At 36.8% G+C, this 23,275-nt stretch overlaps 1 long non-coding RNA gene across 1 annotated transcript in view; it reads right to left on the bottom strand.

Moving 5' to 3' along the window:
- Positions 1 to 400: 400 nt before the first annotated feature.
- LOC104650977 (uncharacterized) overlaps positions 401 to 23,275 on the bottom strand; it is a 163,718-nt gene continuing 140,843 nt past the window's right edge. Inside the window, exons 3-5 of the long non-coding RNA XR_744537.3 lie at positions 4,263 to 4,442; positions 1,998 to 2,147; positions 401 to 821 (exon numbers count right to left, since the gene is read on the bottom strand). This is a non-coding gene — a long non-coding RNA (uncharacterized LOC104650977). The remainder of the gene's footprint in view (positions 822 to 1,997; positions 2,148 to 4,262; positions 4,443 to 23,275) is intronic.

The following is a 23,275-nucleotide window of genomic DNA, read 5'->3' on the forward strand; positions in this document are numbered from 1 at the left end:
TTCTGCTCCACATTGGAAATGTCTCTTTATTTCTGAAGCCTTATTTTTTCACTTTATTTTTTATGCTCAAGCTAGACAGTCAATAAGGATTTAGTGAATAAGTAAAAGAAAAAAAGAACCCATGTGCATAGGTATATGTCCATTCTACATCATTTAGTTCAAACTATAAGGTTTGACAGTAAGCAGTCTGTAAACATAATATGCATACTATTCATTTAAAAACACACAGAGCAATCCAGGGAGCATGACCTCTTAAAGGCAGAGTCCCCTCAAGGGGCACTGTATGCTAATCAGCAAAGCGAAATCAGTAATTTGAACAAATTTGAACATATGAATGAAAAACGTTTCTAATTTTTGTATTATTAAGATTTTATAAGATATGTAATGATTCTTTGGCGTACTTTGTTACAATGCTCATTATAAAATCTGCAAAAAAAGGATTAAAATAAATCTCAGATGTCAACACAATCTCCCGGGCAATTCTTCACTAGACCAAACGATGCCATCCAAGACTGCATTATCTATGAGGCTGAGAATGGCTAATGAGGCCCATCTATTGTGATAGAGCCTGCACTGCATTGAAAGACTTTTTCTCTCTTCTCTACAGTAAGTGGCTGTACTTACCCACTCCTGCAGAGAGAGCCCAGCTTTTAAAGTTGAAGGCAAAAGTGAAAATAGCCATTGTTGTCCGGGCTGAAAGACTTCAAACTTCAAATAGTCCTTGGGTTTTAGGGACAATCCTCATGGCCAATGTTGTTTTCATGATGGCAAGGATTCATATTTCCCAGGCACAATGGAGAGTACCTGGTATGAAGCAGGAGCTGAAAAAATATATACACATAAATATGCATAGATACATACAGACATATATATATATATATATATATATATATATATATATATATATACACACACACACATACATATATAAACATGTGCACATATAAACTAATATCATCAAATAAATACTAGAATTTTGTTTATATCATCAAAAATCACATCGTATACCCCCTAATAATCCCACTGCCAGAGCATTTTTCCGAAAACTTTGAATGGTATGATTTCTCAATACCATTCCCAGCTCCTATATTCAGTGACTTGTTTACCCTGTTACTTTCAGTCTCGTACTCTGGTTTGAGATGTCTCAAAATAGCATTTCAGTTATTTGTGTTTTCATCTATAATTATTTTCTCAACAAGGGTTTTAAAATTCCTATGTAGTTTTTTTTAAAGAACCTTGAAAAATGCTGCAAAATTCTGCAATGTGTTCTTAGAAACAAGGGAAGATGCAAATACATCAGCAGTCATGTGGAAGCAGCGTGATTTGAACACAGCAAAAAGGAGTGAATATTAATTTCAGTGCTGCCACTTACCACCTGAGTGAATCCTGACAAGGTTTTTGTTGTAGTTGTTTTCTTTATTTGTTTGCTTTCCTGGTCTTCAGTTTCTCACATGTATATATGAGGAATATATACTTGTCATTGTGATCTCTGGACCCTGTGACCTCTAGCATTTTTTGAAACTCTGAATTTCTTGGATTGTAGGAAACTTATCCTAACCAAATTTGTGTGGGTATGACTGGCTTTAGGAAAGCATAGCCAGTAATTGATGATGAGTCTGAATGCAAAGAATACTGGCAGAATGAGCTAGACCCTACCTCATAATCCTTAATAAGTCTACCTGTATAATTAAGAGCAATCCTTAATGAGTGTATCTGTATGGTTAAGAGTGAAGGTCAGTAAACCTGACTTTTACCATATAATACTTATGGAAATTTCAAGTCACTTTGTTTCTTTAATCACTGATAGAATGAAGAAACAAAACCTACCTTCACAACATTTAAAGCATTAGATAAAATATAAGTGTAAAACATTTACAACCATACCCAGAACACTGCAGTGCTCAGTTGATAGTTTCTACTAATATTCCTATCAGAAAACATCTAAGTTCAAACGACAGAGCAGACAAGAAATACACAGGATGGGAATAGATTCTTACCAAAAGGAGAAATTGATCCAACTTAAACAAAAGGCTATTTATTTCCTCTTTAGATTGTTCCTGAAATTTGCTAAGACTTGAATCATTGCTCAGAACATATGATCCCAAGAAGTTGTTTTGTGCCAACTCAGGTGGCAGATAACAGGAGACCTTTCAAAAGAAGAGATTTACAAATAACCACATTGGTCTTTATTGCCCATGTTGATTTTCTCTATAAAGTCATAGGAAGTATAATATTATTGATCAGACAAGATAAGAGCCTGGCCTACCAGAATCAAACAATAACCTTTTATTTATCCACCTGGAAAATGTCCATGGAAAGTATAAAGGAGAGTGTTTTGGGTCAAAGAGTACATTTGGTTTCACGCTGAGAGATCTGCCACTTTTCCAGTTTATTTCCTAAATAACGAGCATGGTTGCTTTTGTACAGTCATGGTCTCAAAGGCAAACCTTTTGTTTCAGAGGTTGAATGGGCTATTTCTCTGCATGTCTGATTACATGACATGCATCTGTAAGCCTATTGACAATTTCATTATACTGAGTGCAGTAATCCATATCAACAGCTCATCCCTGTTTTGAATTATAAAATGAAGTGACTTAAAAAGCCAGGTATAAGCAAACTTATCTCCTTCTAGTTCTTCATGGATTGGACTAGGTCCAAAATTTAAAAAACACACAGAGTTGCTTCTTAAATTTAACCACTTCCTAAAATTGTTTTTTTTTTCACCAAAATTAGGCTACCTAAAAGATTAAAAGCTCTTTTTCTTCCTCAAAAAAAGAGGGGAAAAAACACATAATTACATTCTAATTTAAAACTCTAATTGAGTGCTCTTGTATTTGTAAGATGTTCCACTTTCCTTTAGGGACAATATTCTTATTAGTCACACAAGCTGTCTAATCATTTAAGGGCAAGGCTTCTTGAAACCATATACCTTTGTTGCAAAGCAAATGAAAAAGTGCAGTGCTGTCTTTTTTCCTCAGTGCATCTCAATTATGTACTTATAAATGGAACAATCAAATACTCAGGCTGAAAACCATGATACCTTCTAGACTAGCACAGGTCTAAAGACAGCTGAGGTTAGTCCTGTCTGTATTTTTAAGACAGTACTCTTTCTGGTCTAAATTTAAATATTTAAAGATTGGTAAAAGACAAACAAACAAAAACAAAACAAAAAACAAAGTGCTCATGAATAAAGGACAAGGAAGCTTGGTTAGAGAAGCAGAAAAGCAAACGCTTGAACACACTGGTTGGATTTGGAATCTGGGAGACCCATGTTCAATCTCAGGGTCTCCTGAGTTACCTAAATCTCTGAACCTTGCTATCTATAAAACAGAGGTAATAACAGCATCTCTCAGAAAGGCTGGGGGAAGAATTACAGGAGATAATATGTATAAGTGATTTTCACTGTTCAAAATAAGCAAGGATGCTCAATATCATCAGCAGCATAATTAGGAAATCATTTTGTAAGTGTGAAATATACTAGGTTTAATTTTCTCCTGCTCACCCTTTCTCTCCATATGCAAATGTATACCGGAAAAACGGGAAGAAAATGACTATTCAGAGTGTTGGCCATGTTCCAGGTACTTTACATAGATTATCTCAACTAGTCATCATGACATCTGCCTGAGGTATGTTCCTTTTAAAGATGAGGAAACTGAGGCTAAGATGAAGAGACAGAGACAGAAAGAGAGAAAGCCTGAAACCCAAGTCTCTAGTGCCCAGCCCATACTTATTCTACTACAAAAAGTTTACATGCACATGTATTAACACACACACACACACACACACACACACACACACACACACCTATTCCTGAGACAATTTGGGAATCTGTTTAGGTGGTACTCATAGGCTTAATAACCTGAGTACAGTAGCTTTTTCAAAATTAATATTTAATACTCAAAATAGTCCCATAAATTATTATTATCTTTATTTCATGAATAAAACAATGGAAGTTCAGTGCATAAGTAATATGAAAAGGCAAATGCTATTAAGTTCTGGATTTAGGATTAGAACTGAGGTCTGTTTGACACCAAAGTCCAGGTTATTTCTCCTGTATAAAGACAACTTCTGATGAGAAAGCAAGGGTTGTTTGACTAGAAACCCTTCATTAAAATACATAGAAAAATTTACTTTCTATTCTCTTATGACATAAAAGATTTTACTTTCTTTTGGGAAAATGGTTGTCTAATGGTGAAATTTTTTCTTGCAGAATAAAGGTTATGAAACTGGCTCTCTTTGAATTGGGTGAAAAGAATGAGTACCTTGGACATGCATATCCTGCTGGCTTATTTCTTGTGTATTACGGCATTCAACAAAGAGGAAAGGTCCTATTTGATTTTAGCAAAATGTGGGATCCATGCAGCTCATTTGTAAGCTTCCTTCCTGTTGAAGCTCTCGTTCACACAGCGAGGTCACAGCGTTGGTGATCCGAATGTTCACACCTGAAAGGTGAACGTTAATATATCACATATTTCAACTGTGAGATTTCAAAAGAAGCCTGTTGTTGGCTCTGTGTTTCTGGGCGGCTCATAGATCTCTGTCTAAAAGCACTGGGTATAGCAATGAGTTCACGATGGTATCTCAATAAATTTCTGTGGAGCCAAAGAGAAAAGCCAATCTTTGGTTGATAGCATAAAAAGAGTGGACAATATGGCCTACAGAAGGCTACCATTTGGAAGACCTTCAAGGAATCATGGTTGATTGCCTGAAACAAGTACAATCATGAATATCAGTTGTCATTAGTTCTTGAACTGGTATCTTGATAACCAAGTAGCTTAGACCAAAGCCATCTTACAGAGATTTCCACAACCCATAAGTTCCCTATAACAAGATTTGGAGAGCAGAAATTAAGATGCAAAAATGAATATTTGCATAAACTGCTTAAACTGTTATCTTATATCAGGATAAACTATCTGTTAGGAGGTACAACAAGAAAAACAAGCCAAGATGCGCTAAATACCCAAACATTAATTGGCTTTTAAAAATTCTAGTTCCAATATACAACTCTTACTACTTTGAAATGTAAAGGTTTTAACACTAAAACTCATTTCAATTTTAAAAAACGTTGTGCCAAAAGGTCTTAACTAAAAACCATTACCTTGATTCTAAATTTAAAGGTTTTCAGAAGAAACAAAGTTAATTATATACAGTATGCTGAAAGTATGTCTCAACTATAAGTCAGTTGTTTTAAATGAAAGAAATAGAAGTCTGCAAATTATCACTTTCCCAGTTCCAAATTTCCACTGGAATTTCTAGAGGTTCTGGATCCTACGTCCCAAAACACCACCAAAACTGCTTAAACACATGTACATACATACACCAAATCTAGACACATGAAAGAGCACAAATGTTCTTAAATGTTTAAGAAACACAGTGGGATAGAAGAATAGACACACACACACACACACACACACACACACACACACACAAACACACAGTGCCTCTGAAGTGCCACCAGTCATTCTCAATGGCAATGGGGTCAGCTTGACAATCTTTGGCTTGATTTAGGGATGCAATAGGTCACTGCCCTGGTTCTGGTGCTCATGAGCCATTGCCTAGGTGGCAGCGACAGGTAGTCCACCAACCTACTGCAAGAGATAAGTTCTAAGACACAAGATGTGAATGAATGACAGTCTTCTCAAAGGCTTTTCATGGGTCTCCTTTGTTGGCAGAGCTATGTCCCATTTCTATTTTATAACATTTATTGACCCTGAAGAGACCAGTAATAGTTTAGCTCTGTATTCCTCAAATTATGCATTGTCTTAAAAAAATCCAGGAATTACTTCTTTTTCAAAGTTTTTCAAATTTTTAATTTTTGTGGGTATATATGAGGTGCATATAATTGTGGGATACATGAGATGTTTTGATATAGGCATGCAATGTGAAATAGTTACATAATAGAAAATGGGATATCCATACCATTAATCGTTTATTCTTTGTGTTACAAACACTCCGGTTACCCTCTTCATTATTTAAAATGTAAAATTAAGTTATTATTAACTAGTCAACTTGTTACTCTATCAAATATTAGTTCTTATTAATTACTTCTACCTATTTTTAGTACCTATTAACCATCCCAGGCAGTACATCCTGATAAAACAGTTGTACTATATAAAAACCAGGGATACTTCTCCATTGCTGCCCTGGAGATATGAACTGTGATTAGGTTGTTGAATGTAGGAGCCAGAGCTTACTGTCTGTGGCTGGACATATTCCAGCTATATTTCATTAATTTGCAAAAATCATCCATGGAGCTATTAAAAATATGGATTCCCAAGTTTTGACTCTTTTCCCAAAGGTTCTGATTTGTTACGTCTTGCAAAGGAACCAGAAATCTGCATTTTACAAAGTTCCTGGTCTTTCTGATGCAACACAGCAGCAATTTCATATTTGGAACCATACATAATTTATTTTCCTCGTTTTATAGATATAAAAGCTGTGAGCCAGAGTAGTAAAGTGACTTGCCAATGATTATACAGAGTTGCTGCACACCAGAACTGGAACCCAGGTCTCCCAACTCCCAGTTCTTCCTTTTCTGCTGAGCTGCCTCCCACTAGAGCAATAAGGGTGTCATGTAGCAACCTCTGTGCAGCTTCCTATAGCTCTTCACTGGTTATATTCTCAGATAATCTTTCACTGCAAATTCACTTTTTAAAGAAGACAAAATTTCACAGTAAAACCTCTCACAGGTCAAGACAAGAAACTTGTTTCACTGAAGGCATTTTTTTTCTGGCTCATCTAATTCTTAAAGCACAGAGCCAGCAATGTGTTCTGCCTCTTTTACTCTGTCTGTACAGTGGGAATTAACACCGGCTCTCACTGAATTGTCTGTTAGTGAAATTAAAAGCATGGATAAAGATAATAAATTCTATGTTACCTCTCAAACCTCTCTGTGACAGATTTCCTGTAAATAACAGTATGAGTAGGCATTTCTGCTACAGCATTAGCATCAGAGAGAACGGACAAATCAGATTGTCAGTTCATGATTCAGTATCCTCATGAGAAAACTTGTGCATGCCAGACAAGTGCCTCACAGTTGACATTTATGTTTTGGGCCAGTTGAGATACATTTACCTTTACCTTAAAATGAAATGTATACTAGAAAATTAATTTGATCCACTAGTGTAAAAGTCTTTCTGTGGCTAGCCTTGGTGAGAAAAAAATCTTGACGTCTTTGATAGATTCAATAATTCATTCTGGATGAAACTAGTTTTATGTGCTCAAACTGAAACTTCTTAAATACTCCTCTGCTTGACTTAACTAATTTCATGTAGCTTCATTTATTTCCACGGAATAGTTTAAGTACCAGGGGAATTGGATTCATGGTCTGTTTCACAATAAGAAAATGTGCTTAGTTGGGGAAAAAGTCTTTAAAGACATTTCCAGTACCAGATTATTAAATTATTGCTTTTCTAACAAATGGGTGAACTTATTCAAGTAAGACTTAATTATTCATTGATCCATTCAAAAACATATATATATTGAGTGCTTATTATGGTGTAGAAACTGCTGGACACTGAGCCATAACAATGAATAAAAACAGATTTCTCTTGCTCAATAGACACACAAGGGCTTCCAAGGGGACATAAACATTTATCACATAATTACACAAAAGAGAAGGTTTTTATAGGACAGAATAAAGGGTGAGGTGGATGTAAGTGAGGTCAGAGAAAGCTTCCAAAAGGGATCAACAACTCAGCTGAGATTGGAGGGGTGAACAGTTTGTAACTAAGGCAAGGAGGGAAAGAATGTGTACGTATGTCAGTAGAGACATGATGACCAAGGACATACAGCCGAGTTCTAAAGGAGCATCAAGAGCAACTCTGCTGATGCATGTTGTACAAGCCAGTCTTGAGGCTTGCATTTAGTATCCAGGTCTTTGATCATGGGGCAGTTGTGGTTTACTGGACAAAGTACTTGAGGAGGAGGAGCGAAAGCCCTGGAAAAGTTGCTTTAATCCCCATGGTTGTAAGTCATCACACTTGCAAAGGGAGGTTAATAAAGTATACTGCCTGAGGTCATAGGAAGATTAAATGAGATCAGATGTGTGTAGAGTTTTATAAACTAAGAAGTAATATACAAAACTGAGGGATTATAAAAGATTATAATGACTAATACCTTCAATATATAAACTACTTTCTGGCAAAAAAAAAAAAGGGGTATTATTTAGGAGACGCTGATCTGTTGTACAGACAGGCATAGTATTTTTTCATGGTGCCATACCAAGCAGGATAGAGGCCAGGTCCTACCAGCTTGCTGTGTCTTGCATGACCAGGCATTCGCTGTTTTAAGGCCTTCAAGGGGATGTGCATTACCTAAAATCCTGGCTCCCACAGTAAGTGGCTTTGTAACATCAGCCCAGCCTTCGTATTCCACCATCTGAAGATCAGAGGTTAGCTTTTGCCTCATGCTGCAGAGGTAACCACAAAAATGTTCTCAAGCTTCTCATCTATAAGTTTTTGGACTGAGTGCAAAATTTTATTATTGTTATCCTCACTCAGAGTCTCTCCATTATAGATCTTCCCCAGGTCATGGTAGTACCCAAGGGAAATTATACTGTGGAAGAATGTTTTAACAAAGTTACAGTGTGGTTACAAAATCAATATCAAGGAAATCCTGGACTAATTAATATAACTAAGGATGGAAAATTTCAAGAAGTATACTAGATGGCAGGTAGGAGAAAGGAAAAGTTGACGAAGAGTTTTAGAAGGGGACGCTCACCCTGATCAGGGAATCAGAAAAGGGAAATCAGCAAATTATGGCTGATAGTTACATTAGCTCAATCTAAATAACGTGGATAGATCATTTGGCAAAAGCAGACACTCAACGTGACACAGAGAGCTAGACATTTTTCTTTTCAGAAATAATGCAATTCTGCCCTTGTTTATTTTCTCTAGGGGCCACATTACTGCCCTTAGGAGGTCGGGTTTTTTAGGAATCAGAGTGGCAAAGTTTAGCTCTTACAGAAATTCCAGCCACAAGAGAAGTAGTCCCTAAATCCCATCCCCCATCTCCTTGCTTTGCTTGACACCATGCTTCTGGGAGGGCCCAGTATGATTTAGAGTTAGGGGGCAGCGGGCAGCACTCTTAGTGCTGGATATTCAACTCTGCCTCCCAGAAGAGTTTCCTCTGTTCTAAGGAGACAGCCAGCATCACTCCACAGTGGCCCAGGAGGAGTCAGAATAACAGACTGATCTATGGCCACGATTAGGCATCCAAGAAATTAAGTGGGTGTCTCTGCTTGTTCTGAATGGATGGAAGAAAGAAGCTTGGGGTTACCTTTCCTTGGCACAGCCTTAAGTTATGTAGTCATGCACAGTTGCATTCCAACATAATTTTAGCTCAATGGTGATTCCAAGGCAGAGTCAATTTTCTCTTTCAGTCCTGGGTTGAAGAGCACTCAGGTTCTTAGCAATGCAATTTTCCCACTGTGAATGGCCAACTACAAGTGAGTGTGTGTTCATGTGTTGTGTGTGTGTATGTGTAAACCTCACCCTCAAGTGTCACTATCTTGGTTGGAAAGCCACCATTTCTGACTGCATTTTATTATTCAGGTATCTATAATCTGGTTTTTCATTGTAGCCTAAGTGAATCTCCAAGCTATTCTTCCTCAAATTCTGGAATTTCTTAGGTATAGCAGCAATATAATGAAGCTAGAACTTTGCTCCACATGGAGAAATTTTGACTACTCCAAAGTGTAGGAAAGTTTTTCCTTCCTGTGAGCAGAAAAGCTTTGAGTGGTACTTCCTAACATGATATCTTTCATGAACATCCTATTACCTTTTCTTTATTCCCTTCTGTTCACTTGTGTTTACTTAGGGAAATCATCCTGCAACTCTCTGTGTTACTCAGGCTGGAAAGCTTGATGTATTCTTCATTTCTGTTTTTTATTAGTCCTTATTTCCAATGAGTTTGTGATTCTATCAATTGTATACTCCAAATGACTTTCCTATCTATCCCTTTCTTTTAGTTACTATGCCCAGTGCCTTAGTTTGGGCTCTATTAATCTCTTTCTGAACTCCAGCCTTTTAACAGGCTCCCTGCTTCTGATCTTTCACCTTTCCAGTCCATTCTTTATGCTTTCCCCAGGTTTATCTTTGTAAAGCAGAGTTTTGATCATGTTGCTATTATAAAAACGATTCGACAAGTCTGAATGTCCACACACATGGCATAAAGACAAAAATCCTTCAAGGCTTTCATTAATCTGACTCCTCCAACTTTGAAATGCATCTCCTCTTCCATACAGCTTAACGAACAACCAGAGAAGGTTATTTGCCATTATCCACGTATTCTCACTTTCCCCCCCACACTTTTGGTTTTCTCCTACTGTTCCTTTGGCCCAGCATATTATTGCAAGTCCATCACAACTCCCTGTTAGTACTATAGAAAAGAGATTCTCATGCTTCAAATTCCAACCCAAATGACAACAGCAATGTGAAACGTTCCCTAATATTCTCACTTCTAATTAATTGCTTCTTCCTTTGATCTCCACTGCATTTCCCCTGTACATCTATTTTACACTTATTTAATTATACTTAATAGTTTAAACAGGTTCTCAATTATATTAAAAGCTTTGTGATGGCCCAGGGTATCTTCTACTTAGTTTTGTATTCTCTAAGAAGCATCTACAGCATATCGAATACTCAATTAGTGTTGAAGACTTAAAGAATGAGGAGGAAAACTTTAATAATGGGTAAATAATAAAAACAATCCAAAAATTCAAGAATTTTCAAAAGGCATTGAAATTCCTAATTTTAAAAACTTTCAGAAGATTAGAAATCAAATAATGTTTTTACATGATAGAAGACTAAATCAAGCAATTAACAAAATTATTGAATTTAAAGACATTAGAATTTGGCTGGGCACAGTGGCTCACGCCTGTAATTCCAGTACTTTGGAAAATCAAGGCGAGCTGATCACCTGAGGTCAGGAGTTCCAGATCAGCCTGGCCAACATGGCGAAACCCCGTCTCTCTACTAAAAATACAAAAATTAGCTGGGCATGGTGACGGATACCTATAGTACCAGCTACTTGGGAGGCTGATGCACTAGAATCACTTGAACTCTGGAGGTGGAAGTTGCAGTGAGCTGAGATTGCCTCACTGTGCTCCAGTCTGGGTGATGGGGAAAGACTTTGTCTCAAAAAACAAAAACAAACAACCCCCCCACAAATTAAAATTTAAAATGATAATCCAGGAGAAGAAGCTATCCCACCCCTGCAGAATCTCAGAAAGATTAGGTACAAGGTACAGAAGAAAAAGAAAGAATAAGACATGAGCCTGACAGCAAAAAGGAGTCACTTAAAGTCTGTATAGTTAATTCTGCACACACCCTGTTTGCAACACTCCTGAAGCCCTTGCAAACACTTTCAAATAAAGGAGTCCAAGAGATCTAAAAGCTGGAGAAATTGAAAGGCCCCAATTTCTGACATTTGAGGCAACATCACAAAAATTTCCCATCCTCATCACTCTTCAGTAAAGTCCATCAGACTAAAAGCTCTGCTCTTCCAGGAAGAGTTGCCAAATGGCTTTTTATTGCCACATTGCTAAAAATAGACAACTAAGAGTGGCCTGAAAATGAGAAAAATATGAAGCATGAAAGAGGCCAGGATAAACAAAGTGAAAAACTGTCCCTAAATAAAACAAAGGAAATTTAGTGGAGAAAATTAACATGCAAGAAGGGGATTCCCTTTATTCTCAGGAATAAAACCAAGATGTCTTCTTTTGTTAATACTATTAAGATGTGTTTTTGAGGATCCAGCCAAAAAAATAAGCAATGCATTCATTGATTTACATCCCTATCAACAGTGTACAAGTACACAACAGCTCTGTTTTCTCCACATCCTCACCAACCCTTGCTTTTTCATCTTTTTGATAGTAGCTATTTTAACAGGTATGAAATGATTTTTATTGTAGTTTTAATTTGCCTTTCTATGATGATTAGAGATATTGATCATTTTTAGTATGTCTGTTGGCCATTGGTATGTCTTTTTCCAAGAAATGTTTGAGTCCTTCACCCATTTTTAATAAGGTTATTCATGTTCTTGTTATTGAGCAGTTTGAGTTCCTAATGTATTTTTTTATATTAGTGTCTTATCCAAGGTATGATTTGCAAATATTTTCTCCCAATCTGTGGGTTGTCTCCTCTTCATTCTTTGTTTTTTGTTTTGTTTTGTTTTGTTTTTTGCCATGCAGATGCTTTTTACTTTCAGGCAACTCCATTTGTCAAGGCATTTATTGAAAAAATGAGTAAAAATTAAACTTATTATAGATTACATTATTTATAAATTAAAATAAAATATTTAACAAAAGGAAAATTTAAAACTAGTATGAGAGTATTAAGTGTTGCTATGGTTTGAATGTTCCCTCCCAAACTTATGTTGAAACTTAATTCAAATTATAATGTTATTAAAAAGTGGGGCCTTTAAGAAGTAATTAGGTCAGTGGATTAATGCCATTATTGTAGAAGTGGGTTAGTTATCCTGGCAGTGGGCTCATAAAAGGATGAGTGTGGCCCACTTTTCTCTCCCTATTTCTCATTCTCACTTGCACTTCTGCCACGTTATCACACAGCATGAAGACCCTCACCAGATGCTGGCACCATACTTTTGGACTCCCCAGCCCCCAAGAACTGTTAGAAATAAGGATTTGCTTTTTATAAATGACCTAGTCTGGTATTCTGTTATAGCAGCATAAAATAGACTAAGACAGGTACCTGGATGGAAAATAAATATACAGAGAGCAACAGCATTCATTAAGACTTTTTCATATGCCAAGAACTTTTCTACAAGTTTTATATGCATTACTTATGCCAGAATGTTCTATTTTAAAAACATAGTGTGAGAAAGCATCCTAATTTGTAATAGCAAGCAAAAACATGAACTATTATGGAATAAACTTTAAAATTATACACAAGATTTGAAGAAAATTAAAAAACATTATTGCAATGGGTACCTTTATGGGTCAACTTAGGTAATAGATATATGTCCTGCCATTTATGTTTCTCTGGTGAATGCTGACCATCAAATCTTACTAGGACATTTTAATAAATGAAGATATATACTTCTATATACCTGAATGGAAAAATGAAATTTTACAAAGCTATCACTATTTCCAATACAATGGGTATGACGTAACTGGTAGTGTTATCTTGCTGTGGTGGTTCCGAGGACAAAATTATTATAAATTCATATTTAAAAATCAGTAAGAATATCAAGGATTGTTTTTTAAAAGATTACTATTGATCATGATTTCCTTACCAGATATAAAAACTGACTATAAAACTACTGTAATGGAAAACATATTATTTTGGTGTAAAATCTGAATGATAGAAAAATGGAGAAGAATGAATGAACTTTTTACATAAACAAAAATATTATGTATCTTGTTCACATAGACACTTTCAGGTCTTTATCTCATTTCAATAATGAGTGAAAAGATAAGCATGGAAATCAAGGCTGGCATCCACAAGATGTTAACTTACAGGGAAGAAATGAAGGGATTGATTACTCAACAAAGGAGACCAAGGGTAGTTTTTTACTCTTTGTGTGTGCGAGGGTGGCATTTTCTAAATCAAGTTAGATGTACATTTCAGAATTTATCTCAAAAAATTCAGTGGGCTGGAAACACTTAACCAGGACTCCCAGTCAACTCAGATGGTCCCATAAATATAGAAAAGGACATTAAAGGTTTCTACTGACCCATTCCAAAAGAAAAAGAAACAATATACTCAACAAATTCACACAAAGACCTCTTATGAACCTTTATGGAAATCATTATTAGTCTATCACACAAACATGCACAGAAAAGGAAATAATTGAAAATTGAAGTTTAAAGAAATCTGTTCAAATTCACAGACAATAGTAAGTAAAGTGAGAGGAGAGGAGAAAATGAAAGAGATTCCTGGAGGTATGTAGCCAGTGGTGAGTGCACTGAGGATTCCCCCTCATCAGTGAGCAAGGAGCCTGGATGAGGGGCAGAAGTAACGCCAGGACCCAACACCTTGCAAGACCTTGCAAGGGAGGGTTTCTCAGGTCTAGGTTCAACTACCCATTTTTTTTTTCTTTTGAGACAGAGTTTGGCTCTTGTTGCCCAGGCTGGAGTGCAATGGTGTGATCTCGGCTCACTGCAACCTCCGCCTCCCAGGTACAAGTCATTCTCCTGTCTCAGCCTCCCAAGTAGCTTGGATTACAGGCATGAGCCACCACTCCCAGCTAATTTTTGTTTTTTTAGTAGAGATGGGGTTTCACCATGTTAGTCAGGCTCATGAACTCCTGACCTCAGCTGGTCCACCGGCCTTGGCCTCCCAAAGTGCTGGGGTTACAGGACTGTGCCACCACACCTGGTCTCAACTACTCTTAAGCTGACCTGTGGAGGAGGGGCTGTGGATTCAGTTGAATCTACCAGACACAAACAAATAGACTGCAGGGCTCCTAACCCACCTCTGACCCTCACCAAAATGAAGACATGAAGCAGGGCAAGACAAGGGAATCCATTTTGCTAGCAGCAAGTAAGAATCTCAAGACATGGAACCCAGAGTAAAGTAAGAAAGGGGAGCAGCTCCCAGTGGCCACCATAGAGAGATAAGCTACCCCAAGAGATGTCTCAGTTTGTGGGCCTCCTGGGTGTTGCTGCTGCACTTTGGGTGGCACTGGAGCAGGGGACATGCTGGCACCTTGTCTGAGGTGGGTCAGCATTGCCACAAATAGGTAGAAGGCAGCAGCAGGAGTCTGTGTGGATTTAAGGAAGAAGCCTCTTCTGTATCTCACAGAGAAGCAAGAGAAAGAGAGAAGCTCAAGACCTAGCATGGGAAAGTCAGGACCACCCATCCAGTTCAGTTAGTGACATTAGGCTAACTCCTGCATTCATTCGACTCCAGAAAACTGTAGGGGACTTATAACAAAGAAAAGGTAATGAGTCAGGAGATGAGGGACGAGATAAAGTAGGCAGCTCTTAGATTTTCCATAGACAGAGTTGTAAGGGAAGAATGGGAGTGATTAACCACCTTAGGGTTTTTCTGTCTGTTTTTCCATTCCCTGCATTCAAAATTTATTTACTCATAGATATCATTCACTTGAATCAGGTTAGTGCATTCATGCAGTCAGTTCCCATGTAAACCTCATGTAAACTGTTATGAACTTGAGACTTGCAGCTCTAGACAGCTTGGCAGGTTCATCTCTTCAAGAGCATAGGAATGAAAGTAAAAGGGTCTTGAAAAGCCCTTTGGCAAACTCAGTACTCATGTAGGGGCTGGTGTTGCTAGGCTGAAGTCCAAGATGGCCCTGACTCCTGAAAACGTATTCTCTCAATTTCATGCAAACTGTTTCTCATAATCCTTTTATATAGGCTTCTACATAAGCACAAAGGAAAAACTGAAGTTTAGGGGAGGTTTTTTTCCTCAGTTTTTAAGTCATTTTCTTTTCCCAGTAACACTGGAAAACAGACCATCGTGAATGCTCAGTATAATCTACCTGTTGGTTTGTCTTTTAGGATTTATCCACAATTTGCTTTTAAATCAAACCCAAAACTGACAGCTAGCAAACTATTTCAATAAGTTGTTCTTTATAATAACTTAATGAGTATTTCTGAAACATATCAAGAATTACCATTTTCTTCTATTGTCTATTAGTAGAATACACTGTTTTCGAGTTCTGTTGACAATTCATGTCCATTTAGTTTAATATTACATGTGCTGCATGTTGTAATATTGTTCCTTTGTTTGCCTATATATATTTTTTTTTTTTGGCCTTGGGTAATGTAAGACAATTTTCAACTCTATAGCTGTAAGGGTATTTTTATACAGACTCAAAAAGATGGATCACTCTACAGCTAACCAGAATGGTTTGCAAATAGTCTCTTAAGTAATCAGTCTGGATTGTGTGATCGATCAGTAGGGACGGAAAGAGTTTTATCAAGATGACAGGCTGTGGCTGACCAGCCAGTCTGTGCAGCTGTTCAAAGATGTGTTTATTAAGCACATATCAGTGAACTCAGAATATAAGGACTGGAAAAGTCCTTGGATACTGTGTACTCTTCATTTCACAAAATACAAACCTGAGACCTAGAAATGAAAAGCAATGTCTTCAGAACACATAGCGAAGTTAGAGAAAGAGCCAGAACAAAATCTGTCTCTGGGAGAAGATATGTGTGGCACATATAACTGACAAAGGATTTTTATCTATCATATATTAAGAACTTGGAAATCAATAAGAAAAAACAAACTAATTAAAATGAGACAAAGATACTATAATAATACGACATGTTGCTACTTATTAAAGAAATATGGTTAGAGTGGCTTCAGTGAACATGGGCTGACTTTCCTCTCACAATCAGAGGTCGGGAGGGAGGCCATCTAGGGTCAGCACAGCCATTTCAGGAAGTCATTAAGGGCTTTTGGCTTCTTTCCTGTTCAATAGGCTTTCTCTTCACCTAGGACAGCCTTCTTCCCCTTCTTCAGGCATTGGGTCTGTGCCCAAGAAATAAACAGAAGTGACATGCCAGGGACAAAAGTAAAATATCTGCCTTTTAAAAATTCACCTGGAGGCCCCAGTGACTCCCACTTTCCATTTTCCAGAGCTGTGTTATGCAGCCCTCCTCCAGACTCAAGAGAAAGGGGAAAATAAGTTTACCTGGGCATACTGGGATCTCAAATAAAATGAGAATCTGTTGATAAAGAAGTGAAGGAGGGATAGGGAGAGACAATTAGCAATGCTTGCCAAAGAAAATGTGAGGCAATACACAGAAGAGGGAAACATAATGGCTAATACAGTTATGAAAAGTTACCCAGTCTCACTAACAACCAGTAAAAAAATAAATTAAATAAAAATAAATTAATAAAATAATAAAATAGCATCCCATACTCAATCAGAAAGATCATCTCTTTTGTTCACAAAAGTAGGGGTAAAGGAAAACTTTCATACATTAAAATCAAAGCATAAATTTATATAGTTGCTTTGGAGGATAATATGAAAATATGTCGTAAATTTACCATGAACCCAAAATGATACTTCTAGGTGCATGTTTGAGAGAAATTCTCCTCTGTGTGTTTAAGGAGACATGCAGAGGTGTTCTTTTGACTATACTGAAGAAATACCGACAAGAACTAAGTTCTCCCCATAGGGCATGCGTAACTACACTGATACATTCTTGTAATAAACAGACTACATCTATTGATATCAACAGAGACTGACTCTTGAACTTGTACTCCATAGTTCTCCTGATTCCTACATCTTTGCCACTACTCAGGTGTGAAACATTTTTGGCCTTTTCACCAAGTTCTACAAAAGTATCTTGCCATTAGGGTTTCTGTGAGCATGCATGGTTTGCTGAAGATTTGGTGGGAGATAATGAAGAAGTCAAACTGGAAGCCTTCACTTTCAATTTGTACATGCCCTTCTCATCACTCCCTGCTTTTTTGGTATCTCCAGGATTGCCCCACCCCAAGCTCCAAAATCTTTGGTCTGTATGCAGAGCTTCATCACACCTCCATACTCAATCCCTAATGCGCGCGCACACACACACACACACACACACACACACACACACACATTGCTGAGCAGCAACTCCGAATCTTCAACAAAATATTTTGCCAACCAAAACAACTCTTTCCTGCAGAAAAAATTCTGGTGCTAGATGATGATGGCAGAATGTGTTTGCCACCTCATTGCCAATCAACATGACTTTTACTGAAATTCATCTCTGCTTATCTCTCAGAAAGATTACCTATAAGTGGATGGTGCCCTATACAATCAATGCCATCTGGGTACCTGGAAAATATAACAAATTCAACATAGTCAAATAATTTCTGAAAGTTGGAAAGTGAATTGGTGACAAAAAAATTATATGACATCTTCATAGTAAATGATAAATGGGGTAGTATGAAGGCATGTCTTTATCGACTTTTGCAGGTTTCAATGATAAAGACTTGAAAAAAAAATTAACACAAATAATATAACCCAGCTGGAAGTATTTGCCCCGTATGGAGAAGATGTTTAAAAGATTTAAATAGTAATGGATAACATTCTCTTTTGTAGTCATAGATGTATTTACTTAAAACACGTATTTTGTAAGCAGATCAGAATATTACAACCATATAGCTAATAATTTACTCAATCTCTAAATCATAGCTGAACCCAAGCATTTACTTTGTTATTAAGAAATATGGCAATTCATGTAATGATTGAGAAGAATTATGTGTTAAAGAAAAGGGAGCTTCATGTTTTGATTATGTGGGCAAGAAATGAAATTAAAGTGGTCCATGCTGATTTATGGCCAGGAGTTTTATGACTGTATAGTGAGACCTAGAAAATATATGTTTGCCTTGTTTATACCTAAGCATTTCAAAAGTATGTGCCACCATTAGCCCTAAGAAGATTTGCTATTGATATGTTTATTTCAAATCCAGCTCAAATCAGTGCACACTATGGACAGGTATGAGGAATTTCTAATTCTAAAATATGACTGTTGCCTTAGGATTTTCAAACTGAGCCAAATATCCCAAATGGCATATAAAACATTCCATGTCATCCAGCCAAAACTGACACAGCTATTCCTGAAAATCTCCCTGGTGTTCACCTAATTGCAGTTGTGCTTAGTAATGATGACCAGGACATTGCACAGCAGAAATAGAAGCATGGAATCATGGAACCATCATCATTTCCAGCACCACCCTAATGGGATGCACTATCCTAATGAGACTGAGAAGGCTTGTACTCAGTTACATTTATTATAAGGAATCTAACTAATGAGATTGCATGAGGAGAATGAGATTGGGACATTCATATTAGCTTAGGTGGACAGGAGTCATACAAAATGTAATAATGCAAATCTAGATAACCTAGATAATCAATTTTTAAATCCCTTTTTTATAAGCCTTGCTAACTTTTCTAGTCATCTAACAGTTGGGTATCCACATTGTAAGAACTTAGGATATTATTATTATTATTTGAGATGGAGTCTTGCTTTGTCACCCAGACTGGAGTGCACTGGTGCAATCTTGGCTCACTGCAACCTCCACTTCCCAGTTCCAAGTGATTCTCCTTCCTCAGGCTCCCAAGTAGCTGAGATTGCAGGCATGTGACACCACTCCTGGCTAATTTTTGTATTTTTAGTAGAGGTAGGTTTTCACCATGTTGGCCAGGCTGGTCTTGAACTCCTGACCTCAGGTGATCTGCCTGCCTTGGCCTCCCAAAGTGTGGTATTACAGACATGAGCCACCATACAGATACAATTTTTAACCACATATTTGCAATTCACAGACACCTAATTTTAAAAGGCATAGAAAGTAGCATGCAGTATTAAGTAAGCAATCATCCAGACAGTTTCAATTAAGCTAAAATATAAAGATGTATCAAATGCTACAAATTTATAATTTGATCCATAATCTAGAGCAGTGCTGTCCAAAAGAACTTTCTGTAAGGACAGAAATATTCTGTATATGTACTGTTCACTATGGTAACCCATAGAAACATGTGGCTATTGAGCACTTGAAATGCGGCTACTGTGACTGAGGAACTGTATTTTTAAGTACTTTAGTTTCATTTAGTTAATTTAAATTTAAATAGTCATATGTGGTTAAATAGCCACAGGTGGTTAGTGAGTACTCTACTGGACAGCGTAGATCCAGACTACACATATTTCTATAGTTGAACACTACATTTAGGTTTGTACTGCCTGTTAGTCCTAGGAAACAAAGAAGATGTGCTGAGTAAAATAAACTGGTCAAAGAAAATGCCCTTGTTATTCAGAGAAGTGGTCTCTTTTTCATCCCTAATATCTAATAGAAATATATTTGAGAGACCTTCTCCATGCAGTGAATAATTCCTTGCTGTGATGGTTTTATAGAGAACACAGCAATGTTTTTCATGCTGCCTTTCTTTTTTTTTTTTTTTTTTTCCAAAGGTAGACTCCTAATCATTGCTGCAGAAATAATACTGAACCAAAAACAATAGTTGACATGCTTCTTAGAACCATTTGGCAGTTTGCCATGCAGAGCCAACCACTTCTCTGATAAAGCAGAGAAATGTTGAAGGACTCTTCTTTCCTATTTCCTAGAACCCAGAGTCTTCCATCAACTTTAAAAATAAGGAAAGTATTTCCTAAATTAAAAAGAATAGATGTTTAGGAAAATAAAGGTCTCACAATGGCAAATGGACGAGAAATAATACTAAACCACTTAAAAGCAGATTCAGGAGTGACACATTCATGGGAAATTAAAATACATTGTTTGGTAATCTGACTTGTTAAATGAATGAAACTGAGAACAACTAGAGGAATAGGTAGAGATAATGTAATTTTATCCTATGCACATACACACAAAAACATCTATGAAACAGTAGAGAAAAAGCTATATTTATTATTTCATATCCATAAATGAAAAAACATAGCTATTAAAATTATGTTTTTGATTAACAATAAAGTCAAGTGAAAATGCTTATTATGACAGTTTAAGTGAAGAAAGCAAAAAACTATGTACATGGTAAAATCTATGTTTTATAAAACTAAAATAGACCTAAGATCAATATGGTATATTATACATGAAACTAAATTAGACTAGAAGTAAATATATCGTTTTGGCGGGTGGGGGGGGCACAGTTTCACTCTGTTACCCAGGAAGGAGTGCACTGGTAGGACCATGGCTCGCTGCAGCCTCTACTTTCTGGTCTCAAGTGATCCTCCTCCTTAATTTTTAATTTTTTTATTTTTGTAGAGATGACATCTCACTATGTTGATTAGGCTGGTCTTGAACTCCTGGGCTCAGGTCCTCCTGCCTCAGCTTCCCAAATAAATGAATGCAATAATAATGCATATTTGTTTCTACTGGGATATAATTTTATACAACCAACCTGAAAGTTAAACATGATAAAATAACTTAAGCCATATCAGAAACCCTTGGAAAATCACATATTGGGGACACGATTTAACAACAATGTTACCGGCATGGCCATCCTAACTGCTTGGATAGTGAGGTTACCATACTTCTTCCTAAGTCTAAGACTGTGAGATGGGCTCCTGTTGGCTTTTTATTCTGGAAAGCTCTGGATATCCTTATTTCTTTGTTAAAGCCAAACATGTAAATGAGAATAATTGCTATTTCACAGGTAGCTGAGGGAAAGATACTTGGATAACTTAAGTAAAGCAATACTATTGTGATTAGCACATATGGAGGTTTAATACCCATCAATCACCTCTCCCCCATTTCCTTCTTGTTTTTTTATAAAGATGGAGACATCTTTCATAGAAATATGTAAGATACTTAAAAATACTTGATTTGTTATAAAAGTTAGCATTTCTAAAATTATTATTTTAAATTGCCTCTCTTTAAATATGTTATAACCATTCGTTATGGTTCATATTTCCATATGTTCTTAAAAATAAAAATAGTTGTGAGCTCTACTGACTGTTACCCATGGAGATAGGCCACATCCAGTAGCTTGACCAAAAGCAATAGTTGGCTTGCTTCTTAAAACCATTTCCGAACCTTCTCTCATAAAGCAGAGAAATGTTGAGAGACTCTTTTTCTTTCCCATTTCCCTGAACCCAGAGGCTTCTATCAACTTTAAAAAATAAGGAAACTATTTCCCAAATTAAAAAGAATAGATATATAGGAAAATAAAGGCCTCACAACGGAAAACTTTAAGTCTTAATTTAATTCTTTTTTAAATGAAATATGTGAGAATATTAATGAAATTTATCTAAATCCTCTGCATACACCCACAGTGTTTACACAGAGTCTGGAAGAACAGACGATTAGAAGTTAGGAAGAGACAGGCAGAAGGAGAAAAAAGGAGAAGCAAGAGACCATAGATTAAAAGGCAACCAGCAAGATGCTGTTTCTGTGTGTGATGTATCCCATCTCCTCAATGAAAGCCTGAAATCAAAAGTTGCTTACTTAATTGTGAGAGAGAATAAGGGATGTCACACATGTCATAAGAATCTGAGAAATACACTCCATTAAAGAAGTATACACCCTCTGTTCTCACTAAGTATGGCCAGCTGCAACATGCAAACTTATTTTTCACAGCACGAATAATTTCATTATGGAACTATATGTATGCAGGGGCGTAAACCATTTGATTTCCCATCATTTTATTTTAAATATACTGGTTAATATGTCAGAAGCAATCACATTTAAAGGGGCAAAGAAATTAGGTGAAATGTTGTCAACTATTTTAAAGATTTAAAATCCTTTAAAATATGACAAGAATAAATATGTAGAAAAACAGTCTTTAGTTTTAATGAGACTTAGTTTTTAAGAATACATGTATTTAAAATACTAATGAGTATTTTAAATACATGTATTTCAAATACATGTATTTAAAATACTAATACAAATGAGATGTTGACTTGTATCCCAAATTTAAGTTGTGTCTGTGCTAAGCAAAATGTCCACTAAAATCAGTGGGAGTAAAGAATCTGTCAAGTAGAAATATGGTCACGAATAAGGCTATTTACCCATGTTTCTGAAACTCCTTCAGGACACTTAAAAAGTCAGGCAGTCCTGTGGCTTTCTTTGACCAACAGCATCTGACCGGAGCTGATGTATGTACTTCCAGGTGGATGCTGCAAGAGCGAGCTAATGATTTGATAGCCTCCTCCCTGCACCATGGTGACCAGTGATGCTCCAGATGGAGAACAGTGTCACTTGGGCCCCAGAATGAAGACAACACAAGATCAAGTGCCAGATGTCCCACATGGTGATAAAAGGTGAATGAGAGGTAAACCTTGCTGTTTTCAGCTAGAGAGTTACTGCAGCTCATCCTGGCCTATCTTGATTAATACTGACACTGAAACTGTACTTTTAGCTTTGCATGCGGTTGTCATTATATTGCACAGAGACAACAAGTATTCACGTGTGCAGTTGCTCAGTCAATCATTTATTAACTTAATATGATTGAGCATGGACTCTGTGCTGGGTTCTAGGGAGACTGTGGTAGGCAGGACACAATCTCTGTTCTCATGGAGTTTGTATTTAAGTAGGAAGAGATGAATAATACCCAGGTAAGTGCCTTTAGAAACTTATTTAACATCATGAAATGTCCTATGTGGCAAACAAAGGAGTACATGAAAGAAAGTGACTGGTAGTGAGGAAGAAGGCTTAGGAGAGGCAATGATTTTTAAGCTCAGATTTGAATAGTGAGAAGGCACCAGCCGTGGAAGAATTAGGAGAAGTACAATCCAAGAAAAGGAAATAACATATACAGAGGCAGCAAATTTGAACTGTTTAAGGGACAGAAAGAAAACTTGTATGACTAGAGTTTTGGGGGAAAGGCAGAGTTG

This window comes from Saimiri boliviensis, chromosome 5, assembly GCF_048565385.1.
Source record: "Saimiri boliviensis isolate mSaiBol1 chromosome 5, mSaiBol1.pri, whole genome shotgun sequence".
Classification (NCBI taxonomy): Eukaryota; Metazoa; Chordata; class Mammalia; order Primates; family Cebidae; genus Saimiri; species Saimiri boliviensis.